We start from the raw sequence: 7,063 nt of genomic DNA, 5'->3' as shown, positions 1-7,063 counted from the left end.
TAGTCCACCTAAAAAAAAAAAAAAAAAAAAAAAAAAGGAAAAAAAAGAAAATGAAAATGAGAAGATAAAATCAGACAAAAGACACGGGTATGGGTGTTCTGAATTTGTATAAATGTGTATGTATATAAATATGTATTATCAGTGTTTTTTCACTCTCTGAAGTTTTCATTCACTGTTCGTGTTGGGAAACTTTCCCTTTTTCTATGGGCAAAAAAAAAATTGTAGAAAAAAAATAGTCTTGTAAACATGGACAGTGAGGCTTTTGGGTATTTTTCTAGATAAAGTTTGTCCACTGAAATTTTAACTCAAAAATCTGTCTGGCCAGTTTACAAAAATATCTGTGGACCTATTAAATTTCACAGCTAGTGTGTCTAACAAAACATTTCATATATATGTAAAACCTTTTTTCCAAAAAAAAAAAAAAAAGAATAATAATAATAAGAATGCAAAAATCTGTCCAGTTTGCAAAAATGGCTCTAGACCAATTAAATTCCACAGTGGGTGTGTCCAACGCAACATTTTCAGTTTTCTAACAAACAAACATTCTGGTTAACAAACATAGCTTGTAAATGCTTTATTTTGAAATTGTACGTTATTTTTTGCAACAGTGGTCCTTTTTTCTTTCAGCTGGAATACAGAAATGAAATAGAGAAGAAATTCATAAATTTGTATGCACTATTCTCTACACGTGACACAATCTGTGTCTCAAGGTGAAAAAGTCATTGTTTTGGCAGAGTATGCATTTTAAATCACAGCTGACTATATGTCATGCTTGATCAATCGACAATAAATTATTTTCACTCACACTGTCATTACAAGCAGTACATACCAGTTCTGACCTCTAAAAGGATAGTCCGCCCAAAACATAAAAAAAGTGCTTTTTTTAATTTTTATTTAGTTTTTCATTATCCCGTAGTCTTTCATACTGCACGTCTGACACCATTAAGGATTCCTAAATTTGATTTGGCATATTTATTACATTAAAAATAGTGTAATTTAAGACGTTCGTGCAGACAATGAATTGAAACCCTGCACAAATTAACAATCAAACTGTTTAAATTGATTCCAAGAAACCCATCACTCAGTAACAAAAGCCTGAAGACAATACGTCGCCCGTTTCATTGCATGCAACAATGAGAGGAATCTGTGCAAGCATTAGCCAACGCTTTAATGAAGTCAAGGCTTTTGTAAAGCAAACAAGCGGTCTTGACGTTATCTGTTGTTGATGCACTGTAACCATCAACTCCAGATGTCTCCTCTCCAGTTTAAAAATCTGGATAAAAGCAAACTCGCTTTTGCCCGATTTCCCACAGAATTTGCCTCATTAGTGTTATATAACTGTTAGGAAAGAGTCTGAGTGCACTTGCCTGTTCTTTTATCACAATTACATAATAACCACTACCACATCATGCAAATGTAGCGGTCGCTAATGTGGTACTCGAACCCAACCGGTGTGCCAAATGTTTCTGTGAGATGGTTTATGGAAAAATCTCAGTGTTTACACAGACAAACGACACCGATGGGCTGAACCATCCCGGAGGATTTCAGAGTGTGACATCATAAAGGTCACCACACAATAATAGTCCTGTCCATAAATGGTAAGGCTTTTCTGATTAGTAGTAATAAAACTGGGAGTTGGCTTGAAATACAATCACTGCCAAGCACTATAAAAATTGTGAAGTCTGTAGTTTAAAGACAATCAGTTCTGTTTGGACACAGGTTGACATTGTAAACATTGGTGAGGGGAGTTTTGTGATATTAAAGATACTTGGACATAACGTTTTCCACTCTTGCTTAACACTTGGACTACTATGGCTCCATTGTTTATATGGCTGTTACAACATTTCTCGTCATTATATTTTCGGTTTGATATGGGTCGCCAGATATCATCAACATTTGAGTTGCAATTGTTAACAAAGGACATCTGTCAATACATGTACCAATTGGGAGAGGATAATTAAAGTGGATAATGTTCATTGTCCATTACCCAAATCCTCTAAAGGCAAGTTAGTCAGCTAACTTGGCCAACATGGTAATGCTTCTTGGCAGCTAATTGTACAGTAGTCATCTTCTTCAATGGTGAAAGCACAATATCTCAGAATATTTGTCAGAATTACATTAAAATAAGACGACAAAATCATAATCACTGTATAAATACTGCAATCTCAGGCACTCGTATCCAGGAGGATTAGACTTCTTAGAGGATGTTTGAATCATTTGTTTTTCGTAATTGTTAGTTTTGTGAGAAAAATACAGGCTTGTATAATTCAAAGTATGTCGCAGAAACACAAAAATACCTACTCCCAGCTGAATAGGTCTTAAGTCCTTTTAGCATTACAATACATCTCTGAATCTTTTGTGGATCGTGTGCATATGTCTATGTGTGGGGCATGCTGCTTTATTGGCAGGATGTTGGAAAGCTGCTGCCATCATAATTCTTTCACATATGCATATCTGCACATGTGAGAAAGGAAGTGACATATGCCGAGAATGCGCTGTGTTCTAGATTAAAGATTGATCGTAAGTGTGATGGTTTTGATTAAACTTCAGGGTCAGCCAACACAATACAGTTCTGATGCCCTTAGAGGTTAAAACTATATATATATCAATGTGCATGCTGTTTCACAGCATATACATAAAATAGCAGGTGTTGCAACTTGAAAAGTCTTAGCAATTTTAAAACAATATCAATTTAGTTAAGACAAAATATTAATGCTATATCACAGCTAGTGCAGTATTTTGTATATCATGTATTATGCAATATTAAATACTATCCTGCTTTAACAATGTTTAGATATTGTAAACTGGGCAAACAACATCATCAACAACAAAAGGCTAGGTTTTAATGTGTACATGCATAATGTTAATAATCACTAGATTACTAATGAACAAATTATTAGATTATGAGATTAGTATTATTGCAATGTTGAGTATTATGTGCTGTCTGTTCTGATAGGAGGCTGCTACACTCCTCTGTTGAGAGTCATCACAGAGTATCGCCCCTCTCATACTTCTATAAAGGGAGGTGGTCCGCTAGTCTCTCCTGATTCTTTTCTCTCACACACTCTTTGACACATTGAACAGACCTGCTCACCATACAGGACAGGATGTGGCTTGCTGTGTTTTATATATGGGGAAGCCTGTTAGCATTTTCTGTGTGTCACATCTGCCCAGAGACCTCCGAGGACATCGCTTCATGGGCAACGCTAAAGCCCCTGGGGCACTGTGGGGACGAGGAGAACTTATGCGCTTATCAACTCGCCCTCCCACCTCTCTCCATCCAGCTTCCCAGGCCTTTTAGGGAGCTGGAGAAAATGGCCAAGGAGCTGCAGGACCTAAAGGAAGTGGTTAACCAGCTAAGGAGGGACTGCCAAGATTGTAAGGATAGACAGAGTATACAGAGAAGTGGACAGAAAGAATACGACGAGGAAAAGGAAAAAAGACCTCTAATTCCAAGACATAACATCAGCATCAAGGAGATGCAAAGTCATAGTGGAGAACAAGTGGTCCGAAACTTACCTTCAACCTTACTGCGAGAAGACACATCGGAAAGTGAAGGAACAATTAAGGATGGCATGAAGAGGCTCGATCATTCCATTTTGGAAAGTCAGGAATGGAACATTGCCCCAAGGATTATTCCAAACCAAGGCACCACAGATCAGAGGTCTGAGACAAGCACAGAAGTAAAAATATTTAACCCCTCACTTTACGAGACACCTGAGGACATTTCTAAGGTCAAACCTGTGCTCTCGCCTACACCTGAGGATTCAGAGAGGGATCTGAAGTCTAAGCAAAGTGAATTAGTAAAACCATCCCTTCCTATAAAAATGGATGCCGTACAATCCTCAACCCATGGGAAACAGCAGCCAAACATTCTCAGAGACGGACATGTAAAGAACGTCAGTGGCATCCTGACAGGGAGAAGAAGAGTGCAGAATGTGCCTGATTCAAATGGATTAAGCAGCATTTCAAGGGATGCTAACAGTAAGATAACAGATGTAAGCATGTCAGATGTGAACAGAAGGTTTGTGAAGTTTCCTGGAGTAGATGGACCACTGAGGCCAAAGGGATCCTACATAAACAGCAGAGTTGTCAAGGTTAACAGTGAAGACAGACTGAAGAACCCGGCTTTGGTGAAGATCCACAATCCACAATCCGGGGACATGACAGTCAATACTGAGACAGAAGAAGCTGGATTTTCTCCAGTCAGGAGTGGTGCTATGCGGGTCAAGGAAACAGGTCAGCATACAGCAAACACAAAACCTGGTGCTATTACTGGGCCAACCCTATCTACAGATGACAAAAAAAACCAAGATATCAGTGGGCTTTCCGGTCCCAGGGCAGATGACGGACATGTCCTGAAAGTTGTAAGCCAAGTACCTAAAAATATGGAGGACGATTCAAGAAAACTAAACCGGACTGGGATTACAAGGCTCCCAACAAATCTGAAGAAAGAAAAACCGGGTGGAGTGAGTCACATAGCCACAAATAAGTCAATCTCTAGTATTACGAACCAAGCTGAACAACCAAACATGATTAAAGAAGAAAAAAAGCACATGGGACTGAGTGAAAGTCTGGTAGTTATTAGTAGTGAGGAAGAGACTATCTCCAATTTGAATAGCGAGGACTTGACTTTCATAGGAAGACATGTGGAAAATGAAAAATATCTAGATCCAATTACAGAGACTAATAACAGACAAACTGATTTTTTGGATAAAATTTTGGATAAGACTAACAGCACTTTCAATGAAAGACAAGTTTTGGTGGGAAAGACCAATCCACAATCTGGGGACATAACGGTCAAACCTGAGCCAGAAGAGTCTGGATTTTCTCCAGCAAGGAGTGGTGTTATGCGGATCAAGGAAACAAGTCCTCGTATAGCAAATATAAAACCTGGGGCAATCAGTGGACCGACTCTGTCAACAGATGACCAAAACAAACAAGACAGTGGTGGGCTTTCTGGTCTCAGAGCAGATGATGGAAATGGCTTGAAAGATGCAAGCCAAGTAACTAAATTTATGGAGGACAATTTGAGAAAAATAAATAAGTCTGGAATTATAAGACTTTCAACAAAACTGAGAAAAGAAAACCAAGGTGAGGTCAGTCACATAGCCACAAATGCCAATGAACAGCCAAACATCGTCAAAGAGGAAAAAAGGCACATGGGAGTGAGTGAAAGTCTGGTAGTTATTAGTAGTGAGGAAGAGATTAGCTCTAAAGTGGATAAAGAAGAATTTACTTTCCCAGGAAGACAGGTGGAAAATGTAAAATATCTAAATCCAATTACAGAAACTAATAACAGACAAATTGATTCCACAACTTTGGACAAGACTGACAGCACCTTTAATGAAAGGACAGCTAATCCACTGTCTCCAGATCTTAAAGATCAGATGCAGCCAGGAATGTTCACTGAAGGGGCAAATGAACATATCGGGGTCAAGTCACTGAGTGCAGATACAATGAAGAAAGACATACCAAGCCACAGTAAAGCCACTCTGCCAGAAAAAGATCTGGTGAAGCACACCCTCCTTGTCCCAACTGCAAAGCATAAATTGACTGATAGTACATTAAATACGACCCGTAGGGTTCAATCACAAGTAGTAGGCATAGGGAGAAGGAGAATTCCAATCAAAGTTATAGCTGGAGAGAGATCGTTTCAGAACAGCAAGAAAAACATCAGCAACACACGTGTAGTAAGTCAAGACAACAAAGGGTATGTGATGCCAAACCCTTTAAGATACCCAGAGAGAAATCTAACAACTGTGATTTCACATAGAGTCAACAAATTAAGGCAACCTAATGTGATGGACAACATGTCAGCAAACAAAAGTGTTGGGGTACATTCAAAGCTGTCAATCCCAGTCAGAAATATTAATATTGCCAGAAAAAATGGCTCGGGAATAATAAGACCAAGCTATATAAGGAAGTCAAACTTCCAGACTGAGCCAAACACAACCAGAGGCCTCAAGACAAAGGTAAGCACAGTAACTCAATTCTCCAGTTCCACTGGCTTAACAGAACAAGAACAAACAGAAGAAATCAAACACATTCCACAGGTGATGAGGTCAACTGTATTGCATAATAAATGGGTACAAAACAACAGTACAGAGTCACAATCACAAACTCAAAAGTCTCAAAATTTAAGAAATGCACAAGATTTGTATAAGGTTCAACAAAGTAAGAACCAACTTAGAGACAACAGTGAGACTGGGAGTACAGAGGATCCTAACAATTTGGAAAGTGAAGTCTCGAATTCACCTACTGGAGGCAAAGAAAGCAAGATTTTAAGTTTGGGAACTGATGATACCAGCAGTCAACAACCATTTGAGGTGGACAAGATCAGCAGTGAAAAGAAAGGACCAACTACACCAACCATAAAGAAATCTAAGGAACCAGGAACAAAACTATTTACCACCTCGACAGTCTCCGTTATGGACACAGACCATAAAGACAGTCCAAAAAATATTCATAAAGTGACAAATACACATATTGAAATGGCTAAAAACGATAGTTGGGAAACACCCATAAACTTTGAAAGTACTGGAGGACAAAGAGAACTGGAACTTATTAAATTTAATAAAGACAGAATCGAAGAAAACTCTGGGAGATACTATCTAATCCAAACAGTGCGGACACTGCCCAAGGGTACAGTGGAGAGAGGTACACAGATCCAGTTGTTTTGGAAACGCTTACAAATGTTGAAGAAATTAAAGGCTCAAAGCTTTTCTCACTCAGCCCCGAGGACACTGCTGAGGGGTTTAAATCACATGCAGTCAGTGATGAGGTAACAGTGAGAGAGCAAGTGGAAAACAAGATCCACAGCACCTGTGACATTGATTGTAACACTACGTCAACCCAACAGTCTACAGCCCAGACCAGGCCCCCAGTGGACCCTGGAAGAGGTGAGGAATTGTCTTACACAACTCAAGTTAATGCTTATTTTTTAGAAAGAAGTTGAAGGAGCATTTGCTCTTAATTCATACTGCAAAAAGCCCTCTAAAGTGTTTAGAGTATGGCAGCAGTGCATGTTTATTTGACACAGGATAAATCAATTTGACTCTTT

General features: G+C 38.9%; 1 pseudogene; it reads left to right on the top strand.

Moving 5' to 3' along the window:
* Positions 1 to 7,063, top strand: part of LOC122347532 — a 663,620-nt pseudogene that overhangs the window by 517,550 nt on the left and 139,007 nt on the right.

This window comes from Puntigrus tetrazona, chromosome 6 (genome assembly GCF_018831695.1).
Source record: "Puntigrus tetrazona isolate hp1 chromosome 6, ASM1883169v1, whole genome shotgun sequence".
Taxonomy (NCBI): Eukaryota; Metazoa; Chordata; class Actinopteri; order Cypriniformes; family Cyprinidae; genus Puntigrus; species Puntigrus tetrazona.
Note: the sequence above shows the minus strand (reverse complement) of the source record. Positions and strands in the feature narration are given on the sequence as shown.